The 15,714-nt window shown below is 44.3% G+C and overlaps 1 protein-coding gene across 1 annotated transcript in view; it reads right to left on the bottom strand.

Moving 5' to 3' along the window:
* Positions 1 to 5,674, bottom strand: part of PKNOX1 (PBX/knotted 1 homeobox 1) — a 45,142-nt gene extending 39,468 nt beyond the window's left edge. The window contains exon 1 of the mRNA XM_081820352.1: positions 4,052 to 5,674. The gene's annotated coding sequence lies outside the window, so the exon portion shown is untranslated. The remainder of the gene's footprint in view (positions 1 to 4,051) is intronic.
* Positions 5,675 to 15,714: the final 10,040 nt, after the last annotated feature.

Genomic DNA, 15,714 nt, shown 5'->3' with positions numbered 1-15,714 from the left:
GCAGGGAGTCTGCTTCTCCCTCTGACCCTCCTCCCTCTCATGCTCTCTGTCTCTCATTCTCTCTCCCTCAAATAAATAAAATCTTTAAAAAAAAAAAAACAAGGGCAGAGTAGGAAGGTGACCAACATTCCTACAGGACAGGACACCAAAGAGCTGGAGGGAAGTGCCAGCAGGTGGCGCCATTGGCTATGAGGCTGAAAGGGGTGGCGGAGCCCCAAAAGCAGCACCAGCCCATGGAGGGGCCATCTGCAAATGTGTTACTGCTAACTTGAGGAGCCCCTCTCCAAATTCCACTCCCCAACACAATGCTCCACCACCTCTCGTAGGAACGCTGACTGCTACCTGCAGGCAGGCAGGCAAACAGCTCCCAGCAGCATTCACCGGGTTCACCCTGCATGACTTCTGGGGCTCAGGAGGAGGCCTCCGTCCACCTGCTCAGATGCAAGCCCTCCAGGCTGCCAGCCAAGCCAGGCACAAGTCACAGTCTGAGCACCTAAGGGAAATCTAGCATTAACTGGGAAATAAACTAAAAACATCCAACCCAAGGATGAGCAGTCAGCAAGCTCATCTTTATCAAAAACTGTTTTGTCAGGCATCATGTAAAAACCAAGGCTAATATGAGATTTAGAAACAATCAATTAATCCCTATTTCTTCCCTCCATTACATAGAAAAATGAGTTCCTATTATGTTCAAACTCAAACAACAGTGCTAACTTAACTTTTTAACATCACACGGAGCTCGAAGAATTGTCAACCCAACGCACTTATAATACCGTGGTGTTGAAGGGTTGGGCGTAGTTTTTGTCTGTTTTATTTCTACACGTTTCATCCAATAAAAAAAGGACACATCATGTACTGAAGTTGTCACTTTGGCACCTTTTCAAGAGTTCTAGCCAGACTAATACAGAGGAAGAAAACACAATTTTCTGATCCTCATGTACAGAAATATTAAAACTCACCAGTAATTGAAGAAATATAAATTTTTAAATATTAAATTTAAACAAGAGTCTCACACTTAGCTGGCACAGATGAAGTGAAACCTGGAACCCTGAAGGAGTCCTGAGACTCAGGAACAGTGACTAGTCTGAAGAGCAATTTGACCACCATGTACAATTTGCCATAAAAAAAAATGTTACACTCTTGTCAAAATCAACCTAAGACTATAATGTAGGTGTTGTGACCTTAAAAGCAGATCAAAGTACGAAATGTGGCCCAAATCCAATAGGCAGGCATTTTAATGTTTTTATGCCTTCCTGTCCAGGCAGATGGGAAGAAGTTTAGTTTTTCAGAAAAGAACAGATACTAACGGACTGGTTCAATCCCACTGACTGGTGAAGTCTCTTGTGCTCAGAGAGGGTATATGAATCAGGGAAGGCTCCCATGGGCTGGGAAGCCTTGCATGGGGGGCGGAGGGCAGGCAGAGGCCCTAACAGGGCAGGGCCTGTCTCTCATCACCCCTGCCACGACCCCCCAGCCAATGTGGGTCCCCCACAAGGAAACTCTTGCTTCTCTGAGACGATTTATTTTTTTAAAGATTTATTTATTTGGGGCGCCTGGGTGGCTCAGTTGGTTAATCGACTGCCTTCGGCTCAGGTCATGATCCTGGAGTCCCTGGATCGAGTCCCGCATCAGGCTCCCTGCTCAGCAGGGAGTCTGCTTCTCCCTCTGACCCTCCCCCCTCTCATGTGCTTGCTCTCTCTCAAATAAATAAATAAAATCTTAAAAAAAAAAAAAAAAGATTTATTTATTTGACAGAGAGAGAGCGCGCACAAAAGCAGGGGGAGTAGCAGAGGGAGAGGGAGAAGCAGGCTCCCGGCTGAGCAGTGAGCCCGATGTGGGGCTCGATCCCAGGACCCCGGGATCATGACCTGAGCCGAAGGCAGACGCTTAACCAACTGAGCCACCCAGGCGCACCTGTCTGAGAGGATTTAATGATTGCCTTAGGGGTGGCATTAAGCCCTGGGGAAGATTTAGATTTTAACATTTTTATGTTAAGCTTCAGAATAAACTATGTATTTGACCTTTAAGGTGTTTGTAGTATTTAAGAAAATTTGGCAAATTAATCTTACATTTTAGCCTTGACTCTAAATTTAAAATGTATAATTGGGGCACTTGGGTGGCTCAGTTGGTTCATTATCCAACTCTTGGTTTTGGCTCAGGTCATGATCTCAGGGCCCTGGGATCAAGCCCCACATTGGGCTCCCCGCTCAGCGGAGAGTCTGTTTGAAGATTCTCTCCCTCTACTGCTCCCATTTTCTCTCTCCCTCTCAAATAAATAATCTTTAAAAAATAAACAAAATGTATAATTAAGCTTCTGAATTTAGACATGATTTTTTTTTTTTAGTGAAAAGGTATAAGAGAGAAATTTACAGAGACCATAAACATTCTTTATCTGCGCAAGTTTATCAATTGCTAGGCACTCTTCTAGGTCCTGGGAATACAGCAGTGAGCAAAACCAAGTTCTTGACTCTGCAACGCACACTTCCTGGTAGATGGGTTTGGAAAGAACTTGAGATTCATTACGTAAGTAATTTTAAATTATTAGATCTAATTGGAAAGGTTTTGTTTGGTAAGATATTCCAGGTGTTTAAAATGACAATTACATTTAATACACTTAAGAATAAAAACTAGGAGGGCACCTGGTGGCTCAGTCGGTTCAGCATCCAACTCTTGGTTTCAGCTCAGGTCACGATCTCAGGGTTGTGAGATCGAGCCCCATGTGGGGCTCCACGCTCAGTGGGAAGTCTGCTTGAGATTCTCTCTCTCTCTCTTTTTCTCCCTCCTCTGTCCCTCCCCCACCCCCGCTTGTGCTCTCTCTCTCCAAAATAAATACATCTTTTTTAAAAAAAAGTATTAGGGGAGCCTGGGTGGCTCAGTCGTTAAGCGTCTGCCTTCGGCTCAGGTCATGATCCCGGGGTCCTGGGATCGAGCCCCGCATTGGGCTCCCTGTTCAGCGGGGAGCCTGCTTCTCCCTCTGCTGCTCCCCTTGCTTGTTCTCTCTCTCTCTGTCAAATAAACAAATAAAAATTTTTTTAAACTGATATAGTCTGATCATCTTGAGTTGATCAAAGGTTACCTTAAAGTGAAGGTTAAAATTTACCAAGTTATACAGAGAATAATAAAATTTGTAAAGTCCACATAAAACTGTAAGAAAAGAACAGGCCCATAACTTTGTGGCCTAAAAAATGTCAATTTAAAATAATCTCTCAAGGGCGCCTGGGTGGCTCAGTCGGTTGAGCGGCTGCCTTCAGCTCAGGTCATGATCTCGGGGTTCTGGGATCAAGTCCCGCATCGGGCTCTCCACTCAGTGGGGAGTCTGTTTCTCCCCCTGCCCCTGCTTGTTCTCTCTCTCTCAAATAAATATATAAAATCTAAAAAATAAAATAAAATAATCTCAAATAATCTTTTCTATGCTCAAAAGCCTCACTTCAAAGGGCATTAAAAACTCACAGCAAGAAAAGCTGGATGCTAACAATGTTTTTTAGCCACCTTGATAAAAAATGGAAACAGAACCTATATGTTATCCACAGGGGAATGGTGAAGTCAATTATAGTCACCCGTCATCAATCATTAACAGGATGATTACATCCAAGAGTGGCCTGGAAAGGGCTCCCAGCAACTGTCCAGTGGAAAGGGAGGCACACATTTGCTGTGCATTCATTCAGTCCACCAATATTTACCACAGGTCATCTCTGTGTTCTAAATGCTGGGGATGGAGATGCAAACAAAACAAGGTCCCTGCTGTCAAGACACGACTTTATAACAATGTCAGAAATGTATTTATGGATTCATCTGGGGAGAGGAGACATCTCTCTACTAAGCAGGGTCGGGCCTGGTTAGTACTTGGATGGGAGACATCTCTCTAGTACCAGGTCACCCCATCTAAGAGCATGGGGCCCCCTCCCGCATCCCCTATGAAGTTTGATGGTCTCCGTGGAGGCCCACCGTATTCTTGGTTAGATTTATCCCTAAATATCTTGTGGGTTTTCTCGCTACTGTTCTTTCTGCTGGACTGCTGGGTAAGAAATGCCCCCAGTTTGTGCAGACTAACCTTGTCCCCGCCGGCTTCGCTGGGCTGCCTCTCCTTCTGCTAGTTCACGGACAGCCTACCGTTGCTCTTGGCACATGTCATTATCTGTAAGTCATGGTGCTGCAATCCCAATCAAGATTCCTGTCGTTTTTGAGAAACTCGGCCTATTCTAAAATGCATATGGGAGAATAAAGGTCCATGAATAGCTAAATTACTCTTGAAAGGTTTAAGAAATACCAACTTCCAAAATATCCTACGAGGCCACAGTAACAACCAAACATGGGCAATGGCACAAGAACAAATTAACAGGCCAATGGAACAGAATAAATAAGACATTAGACTTGCCAGCGCTTGAAGTACCAAAAATGCACAAAACTTTGCAATTTTGATGCTTTTACAAAATTCTCTGAACTCCATCAATTCCTGCAAAGTGCTGGTGAAACTGGGTTTTGGCGCTACTCTGCAAGCACACTGTACCCGCCAACCACGCGCTCTCTCGGTCAGCCATATGGGCACGGTGACTCTTGATGACCGAGCTGGCGAAGGCAGAAGCACTCAAAAGATAAAATCTCTACAGATTTGGAAGAACACTGTCTCAAACCTGTGTTACAATCCTATTTACGTAGCCCATGCCAACGCCTGGATGCATGGAAAATTTGTTCTAAGAGGCTCACTCTTCGTTTTGTACGAAGGGTAGAGAGAGGAAAATGAGAGAAGAAATATCAACTGTCTACTCCGTATGTCAAGACGTATGTGAGGCACTTTTAAAACATATCCCCTAATTCACTGACTCTTCCCATTGAGATGGGCGGTCTTTGTCCCCTGCTCTTGAATCTGGGCTGATCTTAGTGACTCACTTGGAACGAGAAGGCAGTGGAAATGATTTGAGAAAAGTCCTCCCAAAGACTCCAGCCCTCAGCCATCAATCCACCGCCAGCCTGCATCTTCCTAGCTCAGGACCCAAACACTGTGGAGCAAAGATGGGCCATTTCCACTATACCCCTTCCCAAATTCCTGACCCACGCAGCCTTGAGCATAATGAAATGGTTGTTTTATGGGGTGATCGGGTTCACACTAGTAGTTAACCAGAACACTCTGGTAGATAATTGGTAACAGGGTCCTCAGAGGTTAAACACCTTTGAGGTCAGTCTGTCTGGCTCCTAGGCCCTGCTGCATCTTTGACACATTGTCTCTGAGAATACAATAACCTTGTTTCTAACGTAACTGTAGAACTTACAGGGAAATCAGTACGGTATGTGGTAACAACTTTGATGCCTACATGTTAATTTCATGAATCCAATCTATGAATTAAGGTGTCATTCAAAATGGGAAACACTGAGCGTGGATGAAGGCAGTGATCCATGGGCAAACAGGAATGACTTCCAACCAGAGCAAGGATGTAACGCTTGAGGCTGCCCACACGCCTAACTGCTCCGCAACATTAACGAGAGTCAAAACAAAATGACAGCCTGGTGCTTATGAGCAGAAGTGGCACCTCCCACAGTCAAGGTGTAGAAGTCAGGCGTCTCCAAAATACCACAACACAAATTACTAAAAAGGAAAGAACTCATTGTTCATGCCTCATCAACACCTGTAGGAAATACACGCTGTAGCAAACCGATATTGACGGCGTGTGAAGGATTCTTGATACTACTCATAAGCATGTAAGGGTTAAAATTCTGGGTAACAAAGACTCTAACTGCAACTGTGAAGATTATTTTCCAGAATTTCACTTTGGAGAAGAGTCATCTAACTTTGATTCAACAAGTTTACAGAAACAATCACCCCACCAATGGGGTGAAGCAGCACCCTCACATCTCCATTTCCTGACTTCCCATGGCCACTCTTCCCAACCCCGACCCCATCCTGAAGTCCATCCCCCACACTGCAGCCCCAGTGATGGGGTTCCTTAAGGCTTGCTTCTTTCCCTCTGGTTATCAATTTTCAGAATAATGTGGTGGTTCCCCAGCATTCTCCAATAGTGATCAATGAGGCTGTTTTTAGTACATTATATCTCGTGGGTTTGAACATTTAAAAAATAAATAAGGTTTTATATAAATGTATATATTTTTTGATGTTCCAAATTATCCCATCTTTGGCCAATGCAAGCCCCTTTAGTTCCCTGCTAGAGCCTTTAACACACCCTACTAATTCTCAATAGCTTTCTTGCTTTCAGGTAAAACAAGCTACTCCATGCTCATCTTGTTCACTTTCTGCACCAAACTCTGACTTTGCCATTTATCCAAGGGGTTCTGATTCCTTTCAGTGGGAAATGACACGTAGAGACCACAATCTAGGTGCCACGGGTGCTCACTGCTACTGGTTGGTCACTGTTTCTAGGCTTTTCAGGGGACACAGGAAATGTTTTCTCATTAAAATTCTTTCAAAACGAATTAACACTAATACCTACAATGCAAATTTGGGATTACAGGGTATTTACCTAACTACTTTGATTTCATACTGTGTATCTTCTCTTTACCCTGAAAACGTTGACCATGTAACATAATGACATACAGATTTTTATTTAGTTAATGGTCACTACAATTTACACAAACACAAAGTTTGACCTAACACAATGGTTCCTAGTGTCTTTTTAAACAGATAAATCTTTGACTACCTTCTCAATTTCATCTAAAGTTGCTGGTCTGCACAGGTTTTCCACCTCCACGGTCAATTATGGTCATTTTAGGTCTTCCTCATAAAGCATCCACAACTCTTCAAATTTGTTGCCATCAAATTGTACATGGCGTATTCCTATTTAAAAATCTCCACACGGGGCACCTGGGTGGCTCAGTTAAGCGTCTGCCTTCAGCTCAGGTCATGATCCCAGAGTCCTGGGATCGAGCCCCGCATCGGGCTCCCTGCTCCGCGGGAAGCCTCCTTCTCCCTCTCACACTCCCCTTGCTTGTGTTCCCTCTCTCGCTGCCTCTCTCTCTGTCAAATAAATAAATAAAATCTTAAAAAAAAAAAATTATAAAAATCTCCACATGTGCAGTTATATCCCTTTTGTAAATATTGTGCTCTCATGTCTTCTTAATAAGATTTGCAAAAAGCAAAAATAGATTTGCTTCTATTTTCTTTGACTTATTTTCCTGGTTTCTTGAGTTGAAAGCTGAATGCATTTACTTCTCTTGTTCTCTAATGCATTCTTTCTCCTGATAACTGTTTCTGCCTGACTCTATGACTGTGGTATGTAGCCCTCTGCCATTTATTTATGCAGTCTGAAAATAGTTTTTGATCTCCTCTTTAATCTAAGAGATATAATGAAGGGGGTCTCAACATTTTCAGGGAGTAATTCTTAGCTATTCTTTCACTCTTAGGTTCTAACTAGGGTGTATTGTGGTCTGAGAACCTGGCCCATAGGACTTACTTTTTGAAACTTGGGGTTTTTCTTTGTGGCCTGTATGTGGCCACTTTTGTTAAATGTTCCATGTAAATGAAGAGAATCTATATTATGTTTGTTGGGTACAAATTCCTATACATATCTATTGGCCACATTATTTAAATCCTTTATATCGGTGGCTCTCAACTGGAGGCAATTTGGCTCCCTGAGGACATCTGGCAATGTCTATAAACAGAAACATTTCTGGCTATCACAATTAAGGAGATGAGTAGCTACTGGTATCTAGTGAGTAGAGACCAGGGATGCTGTTCAGTAACCTGCAGCGCATAGGATGGCTTCCTGACAAAGAATGATCTGGCCCCAAACGTCAACAGGGGAAGGCTAAGAACTCCCCCTCCACATCCTTTCTTCTTTTGGGTCTACTTGGTTTGCAGCTTGCAAAGAGTCACATTAGAGTCCTCCCTTTTACGTATACAACTGTCAACTTCTATTTTGGAAAGTTTTACTGTTACATTAGTTTATGATTATTAATCACACCTTTGAGTAATATGACATATTCCCCTAGTGCTCTGTAACTTGAGTCTAGCTGTGTCCAGCCTAATGTTACTAGACCTGTTTTCTTTCTGTTAGGATTGATAGTGATTCCCATCCCTTAGTTTCCTACCCTCTTGTGTTCTAGACGTTATCACTTATATACAGCATTTAACTAGATTTCACTTTTCTCCTAAATCTGGAGTTATTATCACCTGGGAGATTTAAACCCTTTTATGTTAATTGTAGTTACCGATATATTTGGGCTTATTCATGCCATCTTATATTAGTTGTTTGCTTTTAATAACACCAAGTAAACCTCCTTGTTTTCTTCTTCTCCTTTTCTAAGTTTTTAAGTAATCCCTACAGCCAACATGGGGCTCGAACTTACAACTCCGAGATAAAGAGTCACATGCTCCACCAACTGGGCCACCAGCCAGGCGTCCCTCTTCTTTCTTCTTAACACACCCTTTCGTTGGAGTGAAGTTCTTCTTCGCTCCATTTCCCTCTAGTGCTTTGAGAATTCCACAGCCTACCTTTGGTCTTCTATTGCTTGCTCTCACACTACCTCAAACCAACACTAACACCAACATCCCAATCCAGGTCTCTAACAGTCCTCCCTGCATCAACGAAATGTAAACTTATGTTCACTGTACTTCCACACTTGAGTTTGTCCTCCTTAGCAGTAGGGACTGTGACATTTTGTCCTTACAGGCTCATACACAAGTCTGTAAAGGCAAACACATCTAGGATCATTTTAGAACATTTTTTAACCCCTTAAAATGAATTTTGGGGCATTTAAAGGTTAAACTTTATATCTGTGGGTTTCTCTCAGCTATAATGCTTCATTCCCAATTAATGCCATGTAACCTGTATAAACTATATGTACACATAGACACATTTAGTATTCTATATGCTCATAGTACAGTACTAGGATGCCTCCTTTTAATGAGGAACCACATCAGACATAGTAACACATATTACAATAATTATTCTGAACATCTGATTATTCTGACTAGACAGATTTCAGATAATTTTAATGATACCCTATCAAGAACATAACTAAAAAGAGAAAATATTTAAATGTTTTATTTGCACTATAATCATTTTCAGTATTATTTATTACATGAAAAAAATTACATTAGAAAAACATTCTTTTAAGCTTTGAAGGCAGAGATACTGGGATAATGTTTTCTACTCCATGAACATCCAAGTAACTAAATTATCCACTTGGAGGTCAATTCACATACAATAATTTTTTTAAAAACAGGGAAAATAACAGACATAATGATAGAGTGATTTTTAAAATTTAAAATAGGTACCGGTTACATTCTTAGAATATACTGGACTGGCATTAAAATTGAAACAGAGAGGGGCGCCTGGGTGGCTCAGTCGTTAAGCGTCTGCCTTCGGCTCAGGTCATGGTCCCAGGGTCCTGGGATCGAGCCCCGCATTGGGCTCCCTGCTCAGCGGGAAGCCTGCTTCTCCCTCTCCCACTCCCCCTGCTTGTGTTCCCTCTCTCGCTGTGTTTCTGTCAAATAAATAAAATCTTTAAAAAAAAAAAATTGAAACAGAGAAACAAACACTTAAATAAACAATAGGTAAAGTGCATCCTCAGGCAAGTTAACTTCACATTATTTTGACATGTCAAAACATTCAAGAGAAAACAGCGGTCATAAAAGAGCTGAAGATTTTTAGTCCCCTTTTTTATTCCTTTTACAAAAGAAATGCTGAAAGAAATTTGAAAACAAGCAAACAAAAGGGGGGGGCAGGAATTCTAGAAAGAAAAAAGAAGCCCTGACAAACTAAAGACCACCCCACCCCAGTCCAGCCCCTTGGAGCCTGGCCGGCCGCTCCCCGGTACCCTGCTCCGCACTCCTGAGCCCGGCCCGGAGCCCACTGGCCCTCACACCCAGCGCTCCTGAGCCCAGAGCCCAGCCAATGCTGAGAGTGCTGCCCATAGGAGAGGTGCCTGACCAAGGAACCCTCCTTGCTTTCCCAGCAGCATCCGGGATCCCAGACTGCTTCTGGGCCAGGCGGTGGCACCCATGAGAAAATTCGACCCTATATACTGACTTCATCAGCGAAGGAAGGTTTCCCAGGGCTCAGATACCAAGAAGAGAAGAACAATTGGGCACAGAAGCAACAGGAACTGGTCACTACAGCAGACTTCTAGATTTAGCTTCCAGCATGTAGTCACACGGAGGCCTTCGTGATTCTAATTCTGGTTTAGGAGCTATTTACATAGGCCGTGTTTTTACACTGATATCATAGACCAGTCCCAGCAGGGTGCAGTCCACCAAGGGAAACTATCCTACTTCTTCCCTTTTCTTATTCGTACTTCCCCAACAGAATTATGCAATTTTATCCATTTAGATCCAGACTGACTTCCAGTGTTTCAGGTGAGAACTGAGTGGAGGTCAGCAAACTTCTTCTGTAAAAGGCCAGACAGTAAACTTTAGGCTTTGCAGGCCACATACTGTCTTCATTACATATTCTTCTTTCCTGCTTTTATGACCCTTTCAAATGTAGAACATATGGCCCCAGGGCCAAACAAGAAGAGCCCTCAGCGGGATCCCTTGCCAACCCCTGGCCTAAAGGCATAGCTGTCCAAAGAGACATGTGATACTTCAAAAATTGAACTATACTATTTTTAACCCATCTAGAATTTGCTAACTCAGTTTTGGTGACATCAAGTCGTTTGCATTTTTCAGTGAATCTACAAACAAGCCCGATGCTCCATCCCTCCCTGGCTGCCAGACTTAGCAAAGGGTTTACTTTCCCAGCGGGGCAACTTCACAGCTGCTCTCAAAGGCTGCTTTATTTAACTAATGAGCACGATCAATTCCACTGACAGAGAAATGCCAGAAATTCTAGGGGAATTCAGGTTTATTGTCTCTCTGAGAGCCGGTTACACAGCCAGAACAGGACTGCCGACAAGAGCAACAGTCGTGAGACATTGGCAAACTACAACTCTCCCTCTTTCTCTTTTTTCGTTTTGGTTACCAATATTTCCCCAAAACATTTAACCGAGGATCCTTTTTCAAACGAAACCTGTTTATTAATAAAGCAAGAAAGCTGTTAAGGAATCCAAGAAAATTGTCAAAATTCTATATAAAAAAAAAAAGAGAGAGAGATCTTTTCCCAGATACCTTTCAGGAAACTGTCACTGCGGTCCAAGGAGTTTTCATTTTGAGTGTGGGAAGTCTTCAGTGCCTACGGCTCAGAAGCTCAAGCCACCTGTCGGCCGCCTTCCATCCCGGCTTCACATGCCCCATCCCTGGGACATGTTCAGTCAACAACTCATATTGAGGAAAACATTCGTCAAGAAATCACTTTATTTTTCAAACAAGGTTTGGGGAGGTGCCTCTAGAAGTTTAATATTCAAATAAAATCAGATACTAAATCCTGTTAAGACAAAGTCTGTATTTAAAAAAAAAAAAAAGCATTTCCAAGCCAAAGGTCCAAATGTCCATTAAAGTCACAGCAAAATTCCAATAACAAAGGTGATTTAATGGTATGAGAATCCGTTTTAGTAAATTCTGAGCTGGATGGTCTTAGTAGACTGCTGGTAGAATTTTAAATTACATCACACCCTTGCTTTTCAGACGGTGACTATCATCGACATTATTAAAAACCGACACTCAAAACTTTCACGATGGACTTGTTAGGAGTTAAGGTATGGTTTTAGGAAAAAATAAGAACCCCAACTCTTCATGAAAGCAAGGGCCCTTTCACACAATCTTTCTTCCCAAGGCACTGTGTGCTCGGGGACAGAGCACCGTAGAAATGGACCCAGGAGCACTATCCCTCTGCCCACAGCCCCTGTGATCTGACTAGCGCTAAGCTTGGTAGGCCAGAGAATGATGAAAAAAAAAACATAGGGAGTATCAAAACCTAAATGCTCAAAAGGCTCTGCAACATCAGACACAGCCATAAACAATACAGAAAAAAAAAAAGAATCACAAAATTATGTGGAGATCTTTGATACATTTTTTAAAATGAGAAACATGTGAGTTATATAAGTACATGGAAACATACATAATAATGCTGACTAAAAATACAAAACAAAATAACTAATACGTAAATATGGATGCACATCCCATTAAACTCAGGTTCCACACAATACATTTTGGGAAATGCTGTTGTAGAGCAGTTCTCAACCAGGGGTGACTTTTTCCCCCAGGGGACATTTGGCAATGTCTGAAGACATTTTTGGTTATCACAACTGGAAGTGGGGGTCCCAGTGGCATCTGGTGGATAGCGACCAGGAATGCTGCTGACATCCCACAATACACAGGACGGCCTCCACAACACAGAAGTATCTGGCCCCAAATGTCAACAGTCCCACAGTTGAGAACCCCTGCCCTACAGAATCACAGAAGTGTTTGCGTTTATGCTGCAAAGAATTCTGCTAAAGTACATCCTGGGAGGGAGGGGGGGGGAACACATAAACACACAATTTAAAAGAATGCAAAGCTAAATTCCTAAATTTTTTAATGCAAAAAATTATAAACCTTGATAAAATATCTCAGACAACATAAAACAACATATATTGAGAGCTTACCAAGCTCTCATTAAGCATTATTTTTACAAAAGTCTGATCAGACTGTTCTGGCTGGAACCTGCATCACAGTACTCCCAATCCATAGTCCCTTCTAAGTGAACCAACCCTACTGTAGACCCCGCTGCAAAAGGGTGGTCGTGTGGAAGGCAGGAGCCCAGCCCTCCCTGAGGGCAGCACCTAGCCCAGGAGTCAGCGCCTGGAAGGTGGGTGGAGGGAAAGAGCTCAGTCACTCTGTCTGGGGTGTACCCTGGGAAACAGGAAGAGGATGAGGCGGGTAGTGCTGGGCCCCACGCTGCGGGGAGGAGAGAACTTGCAATCAACAGTGTGCAGAGCAAGTAGACAGTGAAGAGCAACAGTCCAGCTGAACCAGGAAGGCCAGACTTCTGCCAGAGTTCAAACCAGTTCTGTGCGCCCCAAAACCCAGCACTAGTGGTCCCTGGGATCCAACTAGATTCCTATTTTCCTTATTCCTGGGTAACCCTCAACCCCTGGACTTGAAGTCAGCCTGCTCCCGGCCACCTTGAGACTTGACGAAACAAGCTAATCGTCCTGTACGTGTCAGTCGCAGATGGCAAACGATAAAAGCGTTTCCGGGGAATGTGCCCCACAGCCTCACCAGCACGTGGACGGCTGCATTCGGCTAGAGACTGCACAGAACAGCACGTGCCTTTTGGGTGGTGGGGATCCCCTCAAGCTAAGTGGTCTCCCCAGACAGGAGCACCAACGATCCACGCGGAGCGGCTTAGCCACCTGTGACAGGAGGCAGCGCCTGGCAGCGGGCTGGCTGTCTCCGATCATTGAAAGGAAGGCTCACGACAAGAAAACGAATCCAAAATTTTACTCACAAACCCTTAGTCTTGCAACCTGGTAGGTCAGTTGAAGATTTTGAAAACACTGTAGAAACTTTTCCCTAAGGAATCCTAGATAGAATGAAGACCCTGCTCTGTCCCCTGACCACCTCCCTCACTAACCCCACCCTCAGAACCACAGCACTTCCAAGCCACGGGCATCAAACTACCTTGGCAGACAGCATGTTTGCTGTGGTATCACACAGCCTTCTGTGAATGAACTTTCCAGAAACAGTAACGAAAGCGGCGGGGCTGACACCCCAGAACAAGGGACGGCTGGTGGGATGACAGGTGTAGCCTCATTTGATAGGCTCTGCAGCCAGGCCTTGACCAAATGACTAGGCTTCCCGGCTCTTAAATGTTGATTCTAACAATTTCCAGACTGAACCTTTTCTACACTGTGTTTCCACATCCAGGACAAAATAGTAACTGATCTGGTTGTGGCATAAGACTGGAGCATATGACGGCACTCCCCAGTTGGCTGCTGCAGCTCCCTCAGCCCTGACAATGACCCCAGGCTGCTATAATATACACATGAGTTCCCTCGTCTGCACTCACTGCTTTTATTCCCTCACCCCCTTAGCCACCAGGACAGCCACTTGAGGAAGGAAAACAAGGGCACATACACATGCCTACTAATGGATGGTGGAGAGTGCACAGATTCAGACCCTGGTCTCCGTGAAGCTGAATGAGAAAAAACATCACATCTTTATTTGCAATAATCTCTGGCTGAAATTTAGCACCCATTCAATCATGAAGGAAGACATGAAATCCTGGAGTTTCAGCAGTACCTGTGACTTTTTCACGAAGAGAAATTACAGATATTTTCACAAAGCACTAGAGTTACTACAGAAATTTCAAACTGTCAGTTATGCTGGTCACTGCTCCAAAAGGAATCACTAAAGCCCGAACTTGACCTGTTACTAACTGATCTAACAAAGGGCAAGTAAGCAGCTTGAGCATCAATTTGGTTCAATATTTTGGTAACTGTATTTCAATATAATATATGGGCTCTCTCCTCCATCCTATTTTCTCTAAAACGTTTTGGTGAGGAGCCCAGAGGCCAGGTGAAGCACAAAAAGCCCCCCCCAGAGGCATAGGATTTACATCACTCCAGTGGTTTCAGGCTTTCTCCCGAACAGTTTCAAATACTTTAACAATTTGCAACAAAACTGAAAGTTACAGCTTAGAATGTTGCTGTTCACACGCAGTACCTTTCATTCATATGTAGTTCCTCTCTAAAGTTGTAATACACTGACATAGAACTGTAAATGTATGTAAACCAGTGGACAAGAAGCCAACAAAATGTGCTTGCACCCCTTTGTCATTTAACCACCCAACCTGTAGACACTTAAATCCTCAGCACTGAAGGTCAATCTTTCAAGTCCTGTTTCATCCACATATTTCACCAATTCTAATTCCCACTTTTAAATCTCCGACGTACGAAGCATCCTTCCACTTCTTCTGCCTACGAAAGTGCTGTGTGAACTCCTACTCTGTGGAGTCACTCATTCCACCTTCATGATCCACGCGTCACTCTCCACACTCAGGACACTAAGGAAACGAAAGGCAGACCTGAGTCGGTCGGCCACCTTCCAGATCACCGTGCGCACCACCGACGACCGCTCCGGCAAACGTTTCCATTTCGCCTCGAATTCTCCCTTAAGAGTATTTCGAACACACCATCTGAAGCATTATATAACGTATCAGCTATGCCGTATTGTATAAACATATTAAGTATTTCCTTTTTCACAATCTGTCAGAAAAAAGTATAAACTCACGCCCAACTAAAGCTGAGGGTGTCATTTACCCTAAAGTGGGAGGTACTAACTTCCTAAGGAAAAAACAAACCAGAAGCTCGTAGGGAAAACTACTTCTTACAATCCAAGTGCGCTGCCCTCGCATTTGCCGACTACACGCCAGCTGGCTGCCCAGGCCGTCCTCCCCGAGCTCTGCTCGGGACCCCCGCCCCGGCAGGCCAGTCAACACACGGCCCAGCCCACTGGCCAAGCCTCGGCACCACGGGCACAACTGAGCATTTCCACGGCCGCCGGGACGAAGCAAAGCACACTCAACTTTTCCTAATTCTTGTCAAGTGACTCACGATTTCTTCTGCAGGAATGTGAGATGCCAGCGAGCGGCCAGCCCCTGCCCCGCACCTCCAGGCATCTACTCCCCCCACCCCACCCCCCGGCCGGTCGTTACAGGCCGCACATCTGCGCTAAAGTAATTCCAGAAACGGGGGCACCCTGCCCTCGGGCAGGAGGGCGGCCTCCCCGGAACCCCACCCCCACCCGAAGTCCGCCTCCAGGGGGCTCCAGGCGACCCCGTGCCCCCGCCCCCCGGCCCCCTGCCCCGCTCCCGGCCAGCCGGCCCCGCCCCGCACCCTGGCGGC

Source organism: Leptonychotes weddellii, chromosome 1, assembly GCF_054177405.1.
Source record: "Leptonychotes weddellii isolate Sample4059 chromosome 1, ASM5417740v2, whole genome shotgun sequence".
NCBI lineage: Eukaryota > Metazoa > Chordata > Mammalia > Carnivora > Phocidae > Leptonychotes > Leptonychotes weddellii.
Note: the sequence above shows the minus strand (reverse complement) of the source record. Positions and strands in the feature narration are given on the sequence as shown.